The sequence below is a fragment of the Pezoporus wallicus genome, unplaced genomic scaffold (genome assembly GCF_028554395.1).
Source record: "Pezoporus wallicus isolate ANWC-B61680 ecotype Strahan unplaced genomic scaffold, APGP_CSIRO_Pwel_v1 contig_8341, whole genome shotgun sequence".
Classification (NCBI taxonomy): Eukaryota; Metazoa; Chordata; class Aves; order Psittaciformes; family Psittacidae; genus Pezoporus; species Pezoporus wallicus.
The window spans coordinates 881,722-903,063 of record NW_026638083.1 but is presented as its reverse complement, the minus strand read 5'-3'; the positions used below and the strand labels follow the sequence as shown (position 1 = coordinate 903,063).

The window sequence follows — 21,342 nt, the reverse complement described above, 5'->3', positions numbered from 1 at the left end:
GGCTGCCATCAATTTTCAGCCTCAGAACACAATTATTTACTTCACATGCACGATAACACTACCTAAAGATTTGAATTAGTTTATCTAGGCATGAAAGCTAGCAAAATATCCTTATGAAAAGTAACACACATCGCCACACCAGTGTGTTAGTCTGGCATCAGTGATTTAAGTCCACTATTCATGCCTTGAACAAGATTTTGTAGTAGGAAGCCCTGGCTTGGCCAAGAGGAAGAATAAGAGCCACAAACACATTTAGAGATTTACAAAACTTAATACATTAAAAATCCCATTTTCCTGGAATACCAGAAGACTCTCGAAGTATTTTGAATTGGCTTAATCCAGCATCTTCTTGCCTCAGCAGATCGCTGCTGCAAACACGTGCTGTCAGATCTGCCAACTGCAGTTGCAGAACTCATCTATTATTCCTCTCTCCAGTTAGCAGAGCGGAGCTGTGTAAAAGTATAAAAAAACCTAACTCTAGCAGGGACCATCATGGTGGCAGTGCTGTTTGAAGACCACAAGCTAAGCTGTAAACTTAATGTCTCAGCATAGGTTATATCTGTGTGTCATCCTTAGGAACTTCCTGAGACAAGTAATGAATTCCACCTTTTTTTGTTTTTTGTTTTTTTTTTTTTTTAAGAGATATCGAAATAGAAAAAGATAAGCAAAATTATGTTTAGGCACCTGTAGCACTATATTCTCCAATGTCTTTAGAGAACACAACTGTTTAAGTAATTGATCTTGAACTTGAGAAGTTACATTCAATTGGGTTTTTTATCTTTTGAATTTCAAATAAAACCTGGTGGAAGCAAGAAGCCAACAGCACAAATCTGCCAATCTCACCTGGGGGTCATTTTTAAGAGCAGACATGACTTCTTTCTTTGTATTTCATATAGGGCTCTGAATTAGTTTCATCTCTCTTCACAGATAACAATGCCATCTCTAGTGTGCCACTTCACTCGAAGCAGCGTGAAAGATGCTTCTTCGTCTCTTAATAGAAGGCTCTTCAGTTTTTGCCACTCAACACCATTTTCTTTAGATCAGGTAATGAATATTGTACCTTGTTCTCCCTGTCAGCATTAAGCAACACATCTCTGAACAGCAAAATACAAGGCTGTAATGAACATCAGTGTCTTGGAGGCCACATGCTTGCCACAAGTGCACAGCAGACTGCTCAACTCCAGTGTAAAAGAGGGTGCATACCCGGTTTGGTCTGAGGGAAACAAACAGACTGTGCAATCAATAGCAGCATTCAAAGTGCTCTGAGCTTTGCAGGGAGATTGATTTACAACAACAAAATTCCTTCTCCCCAAAGCTCCCTTCATACACTACAGTTGCTAAAAGTGACACTTGAAATTACTATCAGGGGAAAGACTAGAGAAAAACAATCTAAGTTTATTTTGGACCATTAACTGCATTTTGTGTCTAGCCACTTCAGTTCCCCTGATAACAGGAAACCTGCTGTTCCTAAAAGCATCATTGAAAAATAAAATAAATCCCATCAAAAGAAGGTGCATTTGGAAAGCTAAAACCTGTCAGGGTAGGAGAGTGCACAGTGCAAGAGGCACAGGGCAGGGTCAAAACCTGAATTAAAACCAACTACTATACAAACAGATGGTGTTCTCCTAAACTGGGCAATAGGATGTAAAACCTTTCATCCCTCAGTGAGAAGTTATGAGGAAACTAGATTAGAGTCTTGACATTTTTATTGCCTACTTAGGCCACATATGTAAATATGGGTCCATGTCATATCATTATTATAGGCTGCCGCAGCAAAGAGAACGAGAACATTGACCTCTGGTCTTGTCAGCACAAAAAAACCTGGGTGGTTTTCAAAGTCTATACTTTCAGTGGTAAAAAGACTGTCAGACTATAATGCTGTCAATCCAGTTTATTCCACAGTTCAAACAAAATTCAGCTCTAAAGCATGAAACTTTTGTGTTAATGAGAAAAAAATACCTTAAAAAAAGTACCAAGATGTGTTGCTTTGTGCACTGAAAGCACGCACTTCTGCTGTTTTACAAGTTCTATTCTCTCTGCATGGCTCCTCTGCTGTGAGACAAAAGTCTCTGTTTCGGGTTTGTCAGTGATATTTGCCAACTCCTACGCTTGCTGCACTACAGTGTTCAGAGGCCAGTCAGAACTAACTTGACAAGTTAGTTCATCATTAATTAACTGCAGAAATACATTAAAGAAAACAACACCAAGGTGAAAGAGCGTTCTTCTAAAGGCTTTTTGCTTCTTTTGAGAGGAACAAAAAGGAAGTAATTAAACCTGGCTAACACTTCTCACTTAGCATCTTGCTCTAAAGCATTTAGAACTCATGCTTTGAAGGACTAAGGAAAGAACTTCAGAGCCACCAGTGCAGAACCCTCAACACAAAAAAACCTGTCCCTAAAATTCAGTGGACAAATCCTACCAGAGAGTTTCATGCTTTACCAAGTCAAAATCCAGAAGTTAAATTTAGAATGATGATTTCTGCAGGCACTCAGATGTTTCTGTTCTAAATTTTCTAGAAATTGCAAATTAGAACTTGGCAGACTTTAAACTGACCCAGCGTGTGTCTTCTGTAATCCAAATCATATTCTGTCCTATTACTCTGCAAAACTGTTAGGAAAAAATATCATGCCTTTCAACACATGGTTTCAGACAAGTGACAGAGACATTCCATTTATCTCTGGGCTAAGAACAAAACTTAAGTAGTGTTTTTTTTCCTTGGAATACTGCCATGAAAATTGAAAGCTAATAGAGGAATTGGTTATCTCCATTGGAGAATAAGTATAGTTTGCTTAATACCACCACTTACATAACTGTATTAATTCAAAGTTGTTGTGGTAATTTTTTTCCATTTACCATGGGGAGAATATATCATATTTCTAGACTCTCTGATCCCACTCCTCAATTCTGCAACCAGATACTCACCAATACATGCAGGTGTCACCAGGCTGTTCTGTGGAAGCAGCTGGCAGTCCCTCCAAGTTCACTAGCATTGTCTCTGCAGCTACTCAAGAGATCAAGGTTTTTTGCAACACCATGAACAACACTTGGAATGAACCAGCTCAGAGGTTACAGAGCAGAGAAATACCAGTAAGCAGAGTACTACCCAACGTCCCATTGCTGACCTGCAGGAGATAGCAATCTTCAGGCTGGACTAAACAGCAGAGACTAAATACATTACTCAGTCTCTTCCATTTTGATTGCAGTATCAAGCTTCAAAGTGCTTTTATTAGCAAAAAGTCATCAGACCTTAGCTACATGCACGAGAATTTCACACCACTTCATAAACATTAATTCTCCAATTGCTGTAATAGCTGTAAATGTTATGCTGTCTGCATTTAGAAGAGACCCTGTTGCCCAGTAACTTAAGAGACTTGCCCGGTGCCATAGTAAAGGATTGTTAGGACTTGGAAAAGTAGTTCATTTTTCATTTACTGTACACACTAAGCGTGGAGCATGCCCTCTCCCCTCCTTTCTAGCTTTCCACCCTTTACTTAGGATTATTTAATTTGGACAGCCACTGCACTGCTGGCTGCTTTTGCTATTCAATCTCTCCCTCACAGGACAACAGTACTCCTCCACAGGTCAGCTTGGCAAACTGTCATAGCAAATGCTTGACAACAATTACCTGTAGATTCATGAGATTCAAATTAGCAATTCAGTATCTGAATATGGTGTGATGAGACTCGGGAATCCAGTTCAGAATGTGCCCTATTTTCAGGCATCAAATTTTTCTGAGCACTCAACTCTTTTGTAAGTCAAACTGACATGGACTAGGGATCCTTATGTGTCTTTTTCCAAAGAGGACAATGGAGTCCCTCTTTTGCTAGGCAGCAGGACACACAGAGTCTGTTCTCTCGAAGAATTGAAGCCAGAAAAATAAGAGCATTTCAGGACACTAGCAAAGAACCTGAACCATTTTGCAAGATAAGGGGAAGCTTTGCAGCCTCACTCTATAAAGCAGCCTACTCCTTACCATTGAGCAGTGCACTCTGGACACTAAATTGTAGCATATTTTTGGGGTTTGAATTAAAAACCAAAGGCAGTTGTCTTTGCCACTTGGTGTTTCTTTGCCATTTGCTCTATACAGCATAGGAACAAGCTATGGAGGATAGGGGTGTTCATTCTTCTCTCTTCAAATGAAGAAAAATCAATCCATAAACCCCAGTCTTCACACTAGATACCAGGCAGCTATCTAAACCACCCCAAAACAATCCAAGAGGATGGACAAATCAGAAAATGAATGGGTAACTCCCGGATGACCAGGAGTACACGTGTGTCATCACTTCCCCTGCCTGTACCCCAGTCACACACCTCAAACAGTATCTCTTCAATCTGCCTCACACTAAGCTCCAGCCATCTAATTGCAGTTTATAATTTCTGTGAGTTCACTCAGGATGGCTACTTTGATCTGACATCAAGGAGACTTCAGACTGTGTACTTCAATAGGATGATCCCTCCAACAAGCCCAACTCTGCCAAAAGGCCACTCTTCATCTCTATTGATGCTACTTTTCCTGCTTCTAACCCAATCTTCTCTTAGCAAACACATACCGCTTCCCTTGGGCTTCATGCATCCTGGTTGTTTGGATGTCCAGGCAAGCAGTTTTGTCTCCTGTACAGCAAACAGGAGATATTCCAGACCTTGTTAGAATAGAGTATTTTCAGCTGGAAGGGACCTACAATGATCATCTAGTCCAACTGGAACACAAGAGGAGCACAGATAATGGAAATGGAGCAAGGCAAAGGCAAGTGAGGGGAAGCACAGCAAATCCCTGTACTCTCGGCCAGAAGTCAATCTTTTGTGTACTGAGCATGAGACTTGCTACTGTACTGTGTGATGAGGGTAAAGAGAACTCATTGAGACAAGGTGCACCTGCTAAAACTGGCAAGAAAACCAGCTGGCTACTGCAAATCAGTAGTGCCCAGTGCAAACAGAAAGCAAGTCTCTGTTCTTCTGGCACAAGAGAACTCCATTACTGCAAGGAGCACATACAGATCAGACATTTACTAGCAAAAGAAGCTAGCCAAGGGATTTATATTCAAGATTACAGATCACGCTATGAAAGAAAACAAACATGCCACTGAGTCCCATACCCAGACAAGCTCTCCTCGAGCGGTTCTTCCTCTGAAGGAGAACTGCAAGGAGACAGGCTGAGCCAACACTTCCTACAGTAACTGCAGAAGCACCAGTACAATGATATTCAAACCCTGCAGTAACTGCAGAAGCATCAGTAAATAGTCCAAATGCTGAAGGAACATTTGACAGTTTCAGCTGGACTCCCTCTACCTCACTGGGGAATTAACTGATCCCAGTCAGCTTAGCTCAGCTCTGTATTTCCCTGTTCCTCTGCAAACTCTTCTGAATCCTCTTCAGCCATAATATTCTTTCAGCACACTCTTCTCCTCCAAAATGTCATGGAACGACACAGCCATCAGAAGTTGCGTACACATGGTGCTGGAAGGATGACCTCTCCTGTAAAGGAGAGGCCAACTGCATCTTTGTATGGTGCTGCTGCAAGTTCTCACTGAAGGTGGAATGCTGTTATGACAGTGACACTGTGCTCATGTTGCATTACTAAAAGCACACTTGGAAGCATCTCAGCAGGAACCAGACCAGAGGCATGCTACCACCCAACTACACAGAAAAAGCAGATCCATCTGTAATGTGATTATTTTAATACTAACACAGAATCCATTAAGAATTTGTGTTCCATTAAGGAACACAGAACATTGCACCTATGCACTGGTAAGTTCTTCAACTGAGAACAGGATCTTACTGAAGAATGTTTGGAGCAGGCACATCCCATTTTCCTTTTCAGAATCTGCTTTCATAAGTCACGGTGCCTCAACAGTTGCAGCTTTATCAGTAGTCCCATGTAAGTGCTCTATCTAAGAGCTTTTCCTTAGCTCTGCAGTCATACTTCGTTTCACACTGAAACTTGGCATGAAGCTCAGGCTCCTGACCCATAGCGAGAAGTTAAACAACACTGCTCGTTTGTTTTTAAAAGGGTTAGGAAGTCTCCAGTTTTGGGTTCTTCAGTGTTCGGTCTGGAGGGAAGTAAATATACATAGTACCAACTCAGGAACATTCAGTATTCAACCCCAGTGTGCAAAGAACAGGGGTTAATCAGAGATCTGTCAAATATGTACTTTGTAAACTGCTCTTATTATGGTTTATTACATGAGGTCACATCCACAAAAAAAGATTTCTGGTCAAGAGTTCACTACTTATATAATGCTGACTCCCAGCTACCTGCAAAAGACAATATCCTTTATCTCATGAGCTAACAAAGAGGAAAATGACTGAAAGATAAAGCAGACTGCCTGAAAATAATCAACCTGCAAAAGACAATCTTATTCCCACACGGAATGTTAGTAGAAAAGACACAAAGACAAAAATATTTTGATTTTATTTTTATGCCTTTTATCACAACTGATTCCAACAGTAACATCACGACTGAGACAGTGACAGCTGGTTTTTCTAAACCGTGGAATAGTATGAAATCTGAAGTGGAAAAGTATCGTGTAAGTTGGTAAAGCATAAGCATGCAAAGGAGACTTCTACATCAAATTCATTCCTTAGCAGACCAGCTTTGAAGGAATAAAGAGTACAGTTCCAGCCAACCATCTTCTAATACAAAGTAACATTAAATATATATATATATATATGTATTTATTTAGCAACTACAGTGTCAGGTCTCGCATCATTTGCTAAGACTGAAAATTCAATCAAATACTTTAAATTGTCAAAAATCCCCCAGTTACAGGAGGTTCTTGTTCACCTCCTAGGTGGGAGTCATGATTCTTTTCTCTTACACAAATTTAGACAACTGTGTTCTCTCTTCAGCCTCCTGGCCATCTGTAGAGATGAGGAGGTGTGTACAGATGTGGGCTCAGAGCAGAACAAGCTACTTGTCTGAGCTCATATTTTTGGCAGTCACCAATTTCACCCTCACCCACCAGAAGCGGAGAAGTTACCAGCTTTGTCTCTCCCCCTACTTTCCCAGTATTTGCCTTTCTTTCTGGCTTTTCTAGAACACTTGTCACCGTATTTACCAGAGTACATTTATTACCAGTTTCAAAATAACAGTTTTTGTAACAGAGAAAAGCATTTCAGGCCTTTATAGGTGAAAAATCAGAAAGAAATGGAATTTCGGGGTAAATCAGTGGCAGAATCTGAAGAGAGGCCAAATGCTCCCCTAATCAATACTTTCAGTTTAATCACTAGACCTTTTCCACTGGATCACAGTGTTACCCTGTGCCTGGTATTGAAGACATTACCCACTGGGCTTTTTACTAGTTTCCAGTTTTAGAAGGAATGCTCACAATTATTCCGGGCTTGACTGTGACATAACATCCCCAGTTGCCATGCATAAGCGCTGCATTTGAAGCCCAGTGATACACTCTTTAAGGTCATCCAAATGGCACAGCTGATTAATTTAAAGAAACAAATTAAGTCTCAGTATGACTTAAGACTTGGACAGTGTGACCGGGTAACCAAAGAAGTCCTAATCTATTTGTTAAATCCAATTATCTAGACATCAAATCAAGAGATCATGAAACATTAGGACACTGAATAGCTGCTTATCAAATACTTTGAGCTCTCTGAAAAGATGACAGTCACTAAGAATCTATGACATGGAAAAGGTGTTCTTCAAAGCAGAGATGGAGAGAAATCAGTTCTTGGGCATTTATGTTTTGCTCTCATCTTCTGTTGAGTTAAACCAGCTATCAGAGTAAAGGGAAAGAGATTAGGATTGGCAGTGGAACAGGAGAAATCCAATCTAAGTCTCTATACTGTATGCATTTACAAAATAATTCCAGCAGATACCCAGCTCCAAATAGGTTCCCGGGTAGGATTTCTGTCTAGGTTACCTACGGGGGGAGGAACTCCAGTTCTCAGTGTACTTATTGTTCAGGAAAGGAACTACAGAAGCCAAGAACCGAAGCTTTTCTTTCTCTTTGTTTCAGGGTGAGGAGTTACAACTAACTAATGAGCACATTAAGAGAAAAGACCCCTACCTAGGCACAACTTTCATGTCTCTATATAAACAGAAACAAAGAACAAAATTAGGCAGTCAGATTCAGGAATCCATCTCTACAATAAAGTACAATCCAACTTGAAATTTCTTACTAATCTACTCTAAAGTCAGTCCAGGCTTGGCTCTGGGGTGCACAACTACCACAGTATGTGATACTACGGGGCTAAGCACTTCCCAGATTTTTATGGGTACCTTCCAATGCTCTATTTTCTCTACAAACACTTCATAGTCTTCCGTATCGTTCTCTACAGGCCTTCGTTTCACCTATCTTACTTGGAGCAATATGCTCCCTACTTGTCCCATCATACCACAGCCCCCAGCTTTCCAGTGGCTGTATGTATTCTCCAGTACTTCACTCCCCAACGTCACACCTAGAGCTGTACATCTACAGCTGCCCCTTCCATTAAAGCAAAATACTCAAAAATTGTTGTATTATACATACAGAAATTAAGCAAAGTAGATCAGGGGAAAAGTACTAAGCACACAGAGGGCCAGAGAGCACCCCGTAACCACAGAAAAAGAACAGGTTTCCATATGCAAAGAGCTGCCCCTTCAGCATAGAAATATAAAAAAATCAGAATAAATGACTAATTTTTCTTCTTGTCTTCACACAGGAGAACTGATGTCCTCACCCAGATGCAGCATCAGCCACACACCTATCAGAACATCTCCCAGCATAGCTGGAAAAACCAGCCATGCTGGCTGTGCTTACTGCTACTACCACTCCCCACCAGCTCCGAGCTACACCAGGGCACCACAATCAGGCTTGGATAAGGTAATTACCACCACATAAACAGCTGCTATTTAAATCCAACTCCAAAATCCACTAAATATCAGTGGATCTGAAAGTGCTGACTAACAACAGGTTATTTGTTTCTATGGTTAACAAAAGCATCCACAACCCAATCCCATTCAACTTATCTCCAGCAGGTTACACCACTGGACCCTTTATGATCATGCTACATACTGTAACAGAAGCACAGCACAAGCTTCGCTCTTGCCAGCTGCCTCCCACAGGACAGAGAACTCAAATGCCCTTTTTTTTTAATACAACCTGTAATTTGTTTTTTAAATGCTCTGATTTGTACAGGCTTAACTGTAGGCTTTAACCCAGACTCCAGGTGATATGTCTACTACAGCCACTCCATGTTCTGCTAAGCAGGCGGTAAAAAGACCATTTAACTTTGATACCTTCTTTATCCAGGTGTACCACTAGTAATTTTAAGGTCACCACCTATTTCAGCAATAGCAACTAAATTCAGCTGAGTGCAGCATGTGGCTTGTTTCCAACTGAATTTTGTGCCCTGTTTTTACATAGCAAATAGGAGAACATTCAAGAGAGAAAGCATGTTTATGGAAAGGGTTAAACAGGATCTCACTAACAAGGCTTTGGCTGCTACGCCATTAACAACAAACAAAGCCACCCAATACCTTGCAACAAGTAATGATTTTCTTATGCCTCCCCTCCAATATTAACCATGACTTATCACAATACACTGTTACAGAACCCTTTAAAATCTAGAATAAAAAAAAGGTCTATCAATTTCACAGTATCATTGACACTAGGATAAACTGTTTTGTGGCAAAATCTTCCTGGAGGAAATCAGCAGTACTGCATGCCCAGAAAGATGGTGCTCTCAAGCCTTGAGTCTCCTCAGCCTCTACCGTGGCTGTTTTGCCAAAGCTCATTGCTAAAAACACACAACACTTGTTCCAAACCACCTTCAAAGAGCTCATGTGCCTGGGCTTCACCCACACCTGCAGCCTGCTGGTGCTTCTCCAGGAAGGCAGGAACTGCCAGCTGAGAACTAGGATAGGGGCAGATTTTGTTCAGGGTCATAATCAGTCGAATACCCACCTGTAACATCATACCTGTAATACTAAAGATGCTTTAGGGCTCCATTCTTAAATCATTCTGCTAGCACTCGAATTTGCAATATTACAAGTCAAACAAGAAATGGGTTTAGTGAAAGTGCCTCCCCTCCCAAGAATCAGAGGAAATAGCAAAGTGAAGGCCTCTAAAACCAAGATGTTCTTTTCTGCTCCTACTAAGGGACAATTTCTAAAATGCAGCATCCCTTTCTCAACACTGAGTTCATTTACTGTCAAGCCAAATGACAAGTTCTGCTTCAATCATCATCTCACTTCAGCACTAACCACATCAAAGTTTAAGGTCTGAAAATGTTAATCGGTTCTGTTGTCCAAGATTTCTTCAAGTTCTGGGGTATCTCATGGTTACCTACTAGTAAGAGAGCTTCTCCCAGCCAATATTCAAACATTTAATTTTTCAATAAAGTCAATTTAGAGTAAATGCACAAAACCAACAAGCAGCAGCACAATTTAATTTGCTGTGATAGCCAGACACACCCTGATCTTACTTTATTTTTAAGCATGCAATTAAGAGTAATTTAATTCCCTTACGTAGACATTACATGAAAGAGAAACATTATTGTTAGAAGGGCTTTAGTGCTGTTGGTACACAAACCTTAGGACAGATAAATTAGGCCCTAGTAAAACAGCATGTAATTTACATTTTGTTAAGTCAATCACAAGTAGCATCTTGAGGCTCTTAAATAGTGTGCCAAACCACAACATAAGAGAACTAATGCAAAGCAACCCATGTAGTAGGATCACTTGAGTTCCCACAATCCAAGAGATCCCCTAAAATGAGTTCACAGTTGGATTTCACAGGATTATTCCTCTTTCACATCATAGAATCATAGAAGGGACGTTAAAGCTCATCCAGTTCCAACCCCCTGCCATGGGCAGGGACACCTTCCACTAGAGCAGGTTGCTCCAAGCCCCTGTGTCCAACCTGGCCTTGAACCCTGCCAAGGATGGGGCAGCCACAGCTTCTCTGGGCACCCTGTGCCAGCGCCTCAGCACCCTCATAGAAAGAATCCATTTGCACCTTTAATTTATCAGCATGTTATGAAAATATTTTACTCCAAAAGCTATAAAATTTTGCATAGTTACAGAAAAATCAATGAATTAAAACAAGGATACAGGGTTTATAATCTATGGCCTCCATTACTTGAGAAGCCCATCAGCAAAGGGGCAGGGGCTCAGTAATACAGCAGCCCCACACAGCTGCATGGAAAATCCACACAGTGCATTAGTCCCAGCATTCCTGGTTTTAGCAGCAGAGAAAGAGTGAGAGAGGAGCCCAGTACCATGCTTCACATACCTTTTGGTAACAGCAGAACTGATGACATACCCTGGATCTTTTCTAACACTTCTCCTATACCCAGCACCTTGTCCACATTCCGATACCACACAGGGAATTAACAGAAAGGTCAGTATATGCACTGAGGAGCAAAAGTATGAAGACAACAGACCAGCATGGAACAGGGTCCAAGAATTCTCTGTCCTCTTCCAACCCATGGTGAGAAGGACCAGAAACAGGAGCTAATTCAGCTACAAAATAAAGCCCAGAAAGCCAAAGCACAAGAAGTTGATGCTTACCCACCCGTACCATTCCTAAGACCCCTCTGCATGTTTTTTTTTTCTCAAAAGGACACGAATTAAGGTTTTCAGCAAAGCTAACTAGAAACACTATCCCTCTGTGAGCTGACACAGTGTATGTGCCACTGCTTTCTGTCATCATTGCTCAGTGAAAGGCTTGCACATAAGAAGGAAAAACTACACAAGTGCCAAGAAATGCAGCAGCACAACTGAAAAAATATTGTCTCTGGGCTTGTAGCTTGTATCAATTATCACTTTTAATACAAAATATGAGCTCAAGGCTTCTGTTCCCCTAAATAAGAAGTACAAAGTTTCTGTTTCTCAAATCATGCTGCAAGGACAACCAATGTATTCAAACTGGGATTTCTACAGATGTGTTTGAGACTTGTATTTTTTTGCTATTTGAATCTGTAACCGGTTTTCGTGCTGCTTTAAACAGGAATTTTCCTTTTGATTTCAGCACTGCAGCCTATACAGCAGCAAAGCCATCTTTACTTGCCAATAGTGTTCAGTTTATAGCAAATCCAGGACACCACATCAGCCAAGTGCTCCTCGTGGATATGTTGTCAGAACAGAAAAGTCTTCCCTCCCCCAACCTTGATACAAAGTGAGCTACACAAATCAAAATGCTGTGCTGAAGTCCTCCGTTGGCATTTCCAGATGTACCACGAATCCTAATTCGCCAAGAACTGAAACTGAGACTGGTGAGGTGCAGATCAGACCTCTGCATTCTTACTCAGATGACTGACACATTCCCAGGTACCTTCCTCTCAACCGCCCCAGTGCTCTTCCCAGCCCAGGCTGTAGAAACACACAAACTGCCACCTTTTTTTAACTCTTTCATATTGGTCACTTCTAGGTGTACGTACATCACCACAACCCAGAGCAGGGCTCTGCAAACCTCTTGTGTGTTTTAACAGACACTTCAACAAACATGCTCACAGTGGCTTTTTACACACTCAAAAGCTTGTTAACCAGCCAGGCATTTCCCTCTCTCCTCTTTCCAGCCGTGGATGTGCTCTCCAAAGAGCTCTATTTACATGCCAAGTTACAAAGTTCAACTGCTTCCAAAGCAACGTGGAAAAAAGCGCAGCTTTCACCATTCTACAGTGAGGTTTTTCACAACGTGAAGTGACTTGGATTCCTTTTCCTTAATTTCCAAACAGGATTTCACAGTTCAAACAGGAAAAAAAAATAGTATCTCAGTCCACCCACAGGCCTTTGATGAACACTCACTGAGGGGCTTCAAAAGGAGAGAGCTCTGCAACCTTAAGCATCATGTTACCCATGGAAAAAAAACTGCTTTCAAGTCAGAAACAAGGGTCACCAAAATCTGCACATCCACCAGAGTTTAAACTACTTCTCATGCTTACTCTTTCTTCTCATTTGTGTCCGAACCATTCATTTTGTATGAAATCAACTGTGTTTGAAATTCCTTCTTCCAGGACAAACAATGAGGCTGGGTTTGGTCACTTCTTCAGCAACATTCACAGCAGGTCACAGCTGGGGCTCTCCCCAGCTCTCCACACACAAGTGTTTCTAGAGAGAAATTAAGTCCTAGATTTCTACCTTGCATTTAGCCTGTCAACTACTTGGAGCAAGAACCGGCACCTCATCAGAACCTTTTTTTGTGGAGAGCCAACAATATTATCAGCAGTTCAGTAATAATGATCAATTTGGATGAACAGCCTTTGCAAATAAACCCCCTTTATAAAAACAGGAGTAGGAGAATTAGCAAGGACTAAGGATTCTACTAGAAATGCCAAAGCAGCACCAGACTCGCACTGTCAATGTCAGCATTCTGAGAAACAGAAAACATTAAACCTCAACTATTAGCAATCCTTACCCACTCTTTTCCCCATCCTCTCCCTCCATTCTATATCATCATGAAGCAGAGGAAAAAGATTGGAAAATTCCAGGGAGAAGAAAATGACACATGCCAAGAACTTCCAGAGGCAAGTCCAACTTCCTAAAAATGACCAGGAATTCAGCAGAAGCTACAGCCAGCTGCCATCTGCTGACACAGATTTCTTCTTCCTCCCTACACTGGCAGGAAATGACTACAACCCAGCTTTTACAAATGTTGGATGGCCCATCTAGGAGATGGAACATTGAAATTCTTGGAAAACACTTTTGCTTTTCAGAGACCATGAGAGATGACCTTGTGCAAACAAAGGAATACAGCAATACAACCTCTATAGAGACACTTTCCAGCCTTCCTCCTTTCCTGGTCCAAAAGCTTAGTTTTCAAGGCCTCCCCTCAAGTACAGACAGCACCATTCCATCCTCTTTCCTTCCTTCCTGCAAACATCAGGCTCTCTCTGCCTCCACTGTTGCTTCCTTTGGGTCTCTCAAAAACTGGTTACCATATTTTTAACAAGAGTGTGTTCTGCGAGCAATCCCTGCTCCTCCATTTCTTCCATGAATGAAGGAATTCATCTTAATTTTCTGTCTTTACCCTAGAAGGCCAGGTTTCGGATGCTCACTAGAACACACAGCTATTTTAATTTAAGTTCAATAGCCCAGCTGTTTTAATTGAAGTTAAACTTCCTAGCTATTTTCATTTCAATAGCCCAGCTATTTTAGTTTAAGTTGCACAAACGTTTTTTGGAGCTGGAGATTTGAAATACCTTATGTTCCTGACAGCAAGCACAGAATCACAGGATGGTTCGGGTTGGAAGGGACCTTAAATACCATCTGGTTCCAACTCCCCTGCCACAAGCAGAACACCTTCCACTGCCTACATAGGTTTTCCTTTACTTTAACAACACTTAGAATTCCTAAGTTTTCAGGACAAAGTATGATAAAACTTGTTAAAAATGTTAACAAACAGCTAAAGAGAAACCCCAATTCAGACACATCCAGGACCCCCCATTGATAAGTTTCTGTACTGCTGTGTTCTGTGGGAGCTGCTTGGAGCAGGACATTTTCTTCTTACTTCCTGTAAACCACATGGCACCATTTTCAGAGCCACCTAAATAAATAATAAGACGTTTAGCTAGATAATGCATATTCTTGCTTCGATTCAAACCTTGCGTTTCGCTCTCCTCAGCAGCCTGCCTGTGACTCCACGGTTACTCAAGTTCTCACCTCCACAAAAACCAGTGGGTTAACGATTAACAAACCCCAGCGCAACGCGAACTCACGAGGAAGGAGACAACCGGGACCGAGCCGCAGCCAGAGACCCCGCACAGGTACCGGAGCCACGGCTCCTGCCGCGAACTTCGTGCCCCCTCGCAGCACCCGGCCACGGTGAGAGGGGCCCGCGGGCTGTCAGAGACGTAGCTGAACCCCCCGCCCCAAATCAGCGCACACCGGGGCCAGTCCCGGTCCCCGGCCCCCGCCCCGCGGCACCGACCGCCCGCGGCTCCGCCCCCCGCGCCCAGGTACGCGCCGCGCAGCCGGCGGAAGGGCGGGCGGCGGCCGCACGCGCGCACAGAGCCCCCCATCTTCTCACACCCCCCCACCCCCGGTGCTCCGCGGCCCCTCCGGGAGCCGAGACCCCCGCAACCGCCACCGCGCGCCGCCCCCCAGGCAGCGCCTCCCCTCCCCCCCGTGTCCTGCCCTTGCCTCCTGCCCGCAGTGCCCGGTGCAGTGGGAGGAGCGGCGACCGCCTCCCCTCGGGGACGCCGCACCGAGCCCTTCCCCGCTCCCCACCCCGCCGCTCGCCCGCCTCACCCCGCCCGCCGCCGGCTCCAGCGCTGCCTCCGGCGCGGCCCCGTCCCGGCTCCGCGGCCCCGTCCTGGCTCCTCCGGCTCCGCAGCGGCGAGCGGGGCTCGGGCACGTGACAGCGCCCCGCGCCCCCATAGGCTGGGGCTGCCGGGCAACGTGGGCCCGCCCCCTCCCTGCACCTGAGAGAGAGCCTTACGCCAACTGCGTAGGGTGGATGCCTGCCCGCCGCGCCAATTCCGTAGCGGCGCGGAACCGGCCGTTTCCTCCCTTCTTGCGGCAGGCCAGCGCAGCCTTACGGAATTGACGTAAAGCTGCTTGGATCATCCCGTCCGGTTTCCTACCTGGGGCCGCTACTCCTTACGTTAACTGCGTAATCCCACCCGCCGCTCGCGGTCGAGGGCTCGCGGCAGTTCAGAGAGCTCTCGCTGCTACGCGGGTTAGGAGCGGCTAAGCTTGCTCCTAGGAACGTCACTTGCGTAAAGCCCCTCAAAGAGGTTGGTGTTTCTTACGAATTTTCCGTAATGTCGTCAACGCGGGCGCTGCACCTGAGAGGGCTCCCGTTGCGCAAAAGTCGTAGGTGCTAGCGTGTCGGGCGCCGAGTGCGTAAGCGGCGCGGTAGGGCTGAGGGGCGGCAGGGCCTGGCGGCGCGGCGGGAAGCAGGTGTGTGTCTGTGGGGAGGACCCGCCGCCCCGGGGCACGTCGACGGACCCTGTTCGTGTGCTTTCACCCACACCCAGCCCCTCTGGCAGGTATCCAGGGCCGGGAGTGCAAACGCTCACCAGAAGCAGACCCGTCCCCGCCGGCCGAAGGAGCGGGACTGGGCCTGGGGTGCACCCCCCGGGCCCGGCGGAGGGATTGGGCAAAGCTGAGGTGAGGCGAGGCCTGAGCACCCCTTACCCAGACAGGGTACGTCCCTGATGGTTTTTATATCCCATTGCATAATGCAGAGCGGTGCGGAAAGAGAGCAGTCTCCTAAATTGAGCTGAGGAGTAGCGTTTCCATGCGAGTAGCTGTTCTCTGCATGGAATCCTCAGTGGTTGGCTGAGGACATTAAAATCGAGGCAGCTTTGTGGTGTGTTTAGGTGCGTTGTGCTGCACAAGGAATACAGTTTTCGATGTTCTCCATCTTCTAGAAAGCGAGACAAAAGAGTTCCAGTTAGCTTTTAGCTGTATTAATTGTTCCTAATCCCAGACATGTGGCTGTTCTAGAGCAGATGGGCACTGCGGTGAAGTGAGCTTCGGGTCCTGTTGTTCACCAGACTCTTCAGAGAAGTGCTAGTGAGCCAAAACCTTTAGGTATGAGGAGAGTGGGTTAAACCCTAAACCCGGTGGGTTTTTCTGGCTTTGCATGCGTGTTCCATAGAAACTTTGTGGTTTTGCATCAGCATTCAGGTGGCTGGTATCTTCGCATGAGTGCTTCAAAATGTCTGCCAGGTTTTCTTGGTTAAATGCCTTTCAACATAGAAATCCACGGCACTCATATTTAGTATTGCTTTTTTACACTTTTCAGAAATAATTTCATATAGGCTGTAAAGATGAAAGGCTGTTGGCGGGGCAGCTCTTTGCCAAAGCAAGCAGTACACAACATGCTGTGCTGAAACAGCCTATGAGGGAACATTGGCAAAAGGCAGTAGGATCAGGAGATTTGCAGGACTGAAGTGAAACAGTAACTTTCATTCAAAACTGATTTGCCGCATTAGGTGGAAGTAGAAAACGCATGTGCATTGCTAACTTTACCTGTAATGAGAGGTCCAGCTTGTTCAGATTGAATTTATATTTTGTATACTTCTTTGCAAGCCTCTGGCTAAAGTGTCACCTTACTTTTGAACAGGCAGACATAGCTCTGCTTTCATACCAAACTTTTATCTTGTGGTTAAGGATTGAAGGGAGAAACAAATCTGAGGAGTCTCTTACTGCTTTCATGTCTAGAATTGAGAGGTTTCAAAGCAAATGAGTTTAGCGGCATCTCGTGTGTGCCCTTAAAATACTAGCGCAGACCCTAAGAAGGGGTGAAAAGGTAATAGAAAATCAAAGGCTTGTCCAAGGACTTAATGGGAGAACATTTTTATTTGAAACTTTTTACAGCAAAGAGTACAAATAGAGCCCAGAGGGAGGCAGCTGGAGGAGACAGTGGGATGGGAAGGGACAGCTGTGAAGGGTAGTGGCTGTGCAGTGAAGCTGGAGATGTAGTAAGGAGAGAAAAATCGGCAAGGGATGGCATCTCAGTGCAGCTCTTGCAGAGGCAGAAGAAAGATATTTTCAGCTGTGGTCTGAGTGAAATTTGGAATTTTTCCGTTGAGTTCTCCCTTGGGCTAATGATTTGCCAAGGGCAAAAACACAGAGGAAAGGGGATTGATGGATTAATTTAGAATACAGGGGATTGGGAGAGCTTTGGCTCTGCAGTACAAGGATATAAATTTAACAAGGAAAAAGAACATCTGAGGTTTGGAAGAAAAAGTTAACATCTGTCTTTAGGCTTCATGGATTAAAAGGGGAGAAAAATTAATTTATGTCTGAGTACACTCAGTGAGAGGTGGAGACTTGAACTGTGCCAAAGGCAACATAGGATTAGAGTTACCTTGATGAAAGTTAAAATAATTAACAATAATTATGCCTTTTCTTGGGACAGAATACTGGCATGGAAAGAATTTTTTTTAATCTCTGACTCTGATGGAAATAATGTTTCCTGCAGACCTTGTCATAGAAATATTGAAGACATTATCAAGTATTCTTGAACGTTACTGGCTTTCCTGAGCTAAGGGCATCATAAAGGCTTGGAGGTGCAGAGAGTAAGTTCAATGAAGCACTTGGCCGGAGGTCACACACAGACAAATAGCATAGTCTCGATTAGAATTCCAAGCCTTGTGCTCATTCTGGTGGGCTGTCCTCATAGTCATGAGCAGAAGGAAATCTAAAGGGTGATGTTATCACTGGAAATACAAAGTATATGTTGGACTTTAGTTTTGGTTTTTTGATTCCAGCAAATCTAAACTTTCTGGGGAAAGTGATTGTGGAAAGGGAGCTCACAGGTAACTTCTGAACGCTGCATGTTGGCTTGTCCCTTTGTATCTCCTGACTGGTCACATTAGGTTAGGATGGTCTGATTTTAAGTTCTATGCAGGCTTTGTGCTGGAGCAAGTGTATATAATGTAATAAGCCCAATTATATGAGAATAGTATACACAGATCTGAAGTGTTGATGCAGAGAAGAGTCGTGGTGACCGAAGCCTTTCAGACTATTATTTCACTGATGTTTACTGACACAATAATTGTAGAATTAGGTTGTGAAAATACCAAACAAACCCACCTGTACCTGGACTGATTTCCTGCTCGTAGATCACATACCTGATTAGACTGTATTTTATAAATATGATGAGGAAATGTTATTACCAGTATTAAATACAAAATAGAGGCAAGTCAAGAGCTAGTGTGTGTGAAGAGTATGTGAAAGCAGTTTTCCTGAGAACCAGAAAAAAAGACCTTCACCAAAAGTTGTTGCTGGCTACTGGTTTAAGCCGGGAGTGAACAAGGCACTGAAATGTGCAGCGAGGCAGCCCTGTGAGATGGTGTACTTGGATGATCTCGCATCAGCTACAACTACTGCGTTAAGGACTAAATGGCTATTAGCTGTAGTAAGGGGGAAAGCCTTAAGTGAGCAAGGATGAAATGTAACCTATCAAATTTCAAGTGTTTGCTATTGCTTACACACAAAAGGGAATGTTTGCGTAGTACCTGAGGGAAGGGGTATTTTAACTCAGAAATCTCTGTTTGAGACATAACATTGTCCAGTGACCCAGTTCTTTACATGTTTCAAATTCTGCCTTTAGACATGTACTAAAGTTAATGGGATTTGTGCAAAGCTGTCTGAGGACAGACTTTGAATTGGACGAAAATAACTCTGTATGAGGCAGGTATTTAAAAATCTTCATAGGAAAAGCTATCTTTACACATGAAATCAGTCTCAAGCTTCACAGGAACTTAATAACAAAAAATTGAAGAATTGGGAAAGGCACTTGTTTGACTTTACATCTTTTTAATCTATAAACCCAAATAATTGCATGTGCTTAACTTTAATTTCAGTGGGTCTAATCACACATTCAATGTGGCTGCTTGTCTTCTTTGAAGTTAGGCAGTCTTTGAATACTTTCCACCCAGGAGGCTTGGATTTAGAAGGGGTGATAAGCTAAGGAGGTGACTTGCAAATGTAAAGAATTTTGAAGGAAATCTTGAAGTTCAAAAGAGCAGCTCATCTTTAATGGCAAAAATGAAGTTGGAAACAATTCCATGCAGCATAAAACAGTGTCCAGAGCCACTTTTCTGTCTTGCTGTGTTTGCTTGTGTGGAGAGAAGTAAATAGAAAAGGAGGTAAAATACCAAAGTATACAGAAAACAAAATAGAAAGTTATGATGTTATCTGGCTTCTGCATAAAAACCCCAACAACATAGTGGAAAGTAAAAGTTAAAGGGTTATAATATAATCAGTGTAAAACCAGATGTTCAGCAGGTTAACACTGCATTCAGAAAGGGTAACCGTTTCTTAAAACATCTCCTGTCTTTACAGGGTGACTCTGGACTTGTTAAAATCTAGAGTCAACAAAAGTATTTGTGCAAATCTGCATTAAAACAAAAGGCTAAATGTCTGAGTACTCAGTTGCTGGCAGCAGTTTTTGGGTACAGGAAGGGAAATCAGTGGTGAAAACCTGGCGGATTTTAATTGAATCTCTTTCACTGCAGGATGTGGGGAGAAGAATCACAGTGGGGAAAAGTCACACAAGATGGTATCAGTAGAGCAGTCTGCTAGGTGTAACTGTGTGTGGGTCTTAGTCTTCAGAAGGCACAACTCTCAGTACACCTGCTTATGCTGGGACTCATATAACTTAAGCCTTCCCCCCATACTGTTGAGGTTTACTTTAATGTGGACTCTAACATGTATGGTGTGTAGTGAGGATCTTGCAGAAGGTGATAACCTGAGTCAACATTTCATAGTTCTGAAACGCCATCTCGCTGTTCCTCGAGCATCCTATGTTGTTCCTAGCTGTCAAAATTTACCTTACTTCGTGTATACGTGATCCTAGTTTTTATTGCTTCACTTCATTTCATTGTGTCTTCATTTTTGTTTGCCCCACAGCTACTAGATGGTTAATCTGTGGCATGATGAAGCAGGATTTTATTCTGGAAAATGCTTGCAAGATCTGCATTCATTTTTTTGAAAAGTGTATCTCAGGCATAAAAAGGAGAGACTCAAGCAGATGCCTATCCAGTGTGGAGGGTACTTAAAAACCTGGATTCTGTGCTGCAAAACAAAAGATGACATACATAAACCTGGCAGGTCTTTGTGTATCTAACCCATTGCTAAGAGTTACACAGTACTTGCTAATATCTGGTGCAATCCTGAATGATAGTTGTTTGACTTTGGGCTGGAGCAAAGGAGATGAAATGGTACTGGAGCAAAATTAGACCCTGAAAGAGGAGGAATCACACCATGAAATGTACCACAGTGCTCTTTAAGTCCCACGGCAGGCTCTGTGGGGTAACATTTCAGAGATCTTTTTAGCGATAGGGATGAGGATCAGCTTGAAAAGCAAGCAAAACTGGAACCAAGTAAGTGGGAAATACTTTCAGATTATGACTAATGCAGTTATTAGAGAGGCTACTGCATGCACTGTGGTGGATTTAGCTTCAAATAAGAACAGAAGTTATGCTATGTGTGATTGATTCCAGGTTGAGTTACAATTTGAAGTGCAATTAGTGACTCATTTGCTACTTTATATCAATTATTAAAGCCAACAAAGGTCTAGGTTAAAAAAAAAAAAGAGTGCACATCTCAATATGTGCTGCTCTACTTGTTAAGCTTCTGTTTTTACTTTTTTGTTTGATGTGTCCTAGCTTTCCTAAGTGTCATGGTACAGAGTGTTCCTTACTGAATTGCTATACACTGTACTGGGACTCGGCACTGCATTCCCTTTGGTATGACCCTCTCACTGTGTCTCTTTCTTACTTTGTTTGGGTAGAACCAGCCCAAGTAGAGTTGTCTATAGTGAACTTGCAGATCATCAGCTTTCTGAACCATTTGTCAACAGAAGTGCTTTAATTCTGTTTTGATGGGTGCTTCTCAGGACACAGTGTAATGTAAGTAGCCTTGGCCATTCTAGCAGCTGAATTGTT

The 21,342-nt window shown here is 43.2% G+C and overlaps 2 protein-coding genes and 1 long non-coding RNA gene across 15 annotated transcripts in view; 2 read left to right on the top strand and 1 right to left on the bottom strand.

The window, feature by feature from the left end:
• The window catches only part of LOC130598990 (uncharacterized), a 71,604-nt gene extending 56,931 nt beyond the window's left edge, over nt 1-14,673 (top strand). Inside the window, exons 5-6 of one of the 3 annotated variants that reach the window (XR_008972126.1) lie at nt 928-1,044; nt 14,559-14,673. This is a non-coding gene — a long non-coding RNA (uncharacterized LOC130598990). Of the gene's footprint in view, nt 1-927; nt 1,045-8,655; nt 8,783-14,558 lie in introns of those variants that run through there. The other 2 variants (XR_008972127.1, XR_008972125.1) reach the window with 2 other exon arrangements.
• STRBP (spermatid perinuclear RNA binding protein) overlaps nt 1-15,645 on the bottom strand; it is a 56,386-nt gene extending 40,741 nt beyond the window's left edge. For 3 of the 9 annotated variants that reach the window (XM_057409014.1, XM_057409018.1, XM_057409008.1), the window contains exon 1: nt 15,185-15,308. The gene's annotated coding sequence lies outside the window, so the exon portion shown is untranslated. Of the gene's footprint in view, nt 1-14,537; nt 14,672-15,184; nt 15,309-15,519 lie in introns of those variants that run through there. The other 6 variants (XM_057409012.1, XM_057409017.1, XM_057409015.1 and 3 more) reach the window with 4 other exon arrangements.
• The window catches only part of CRB2 (crumbs cell polarity complex component 2), a 64,533-nt gene continuing 58,720 nt past the window's right edge, over nt 15,530-21,342 (top strand). The window contains exons 1-2 of one of the 3 annotated variants that reach the window (XM_057409003.1): nt 15,778-15,838; nt 16,312-16,474. The gene's annotated coding sequence lies outside the window, so the exon portion shown is untranslated. Of the gene's footprint in view, nt 15,673-15,729; nt 15,839-16,311; nt 16,475-21,342 lie in introns of those variants that run through there. The other 2 variants (XM_057409004.1, XM_057409001.1) reach the window with 2 other exon arrangements.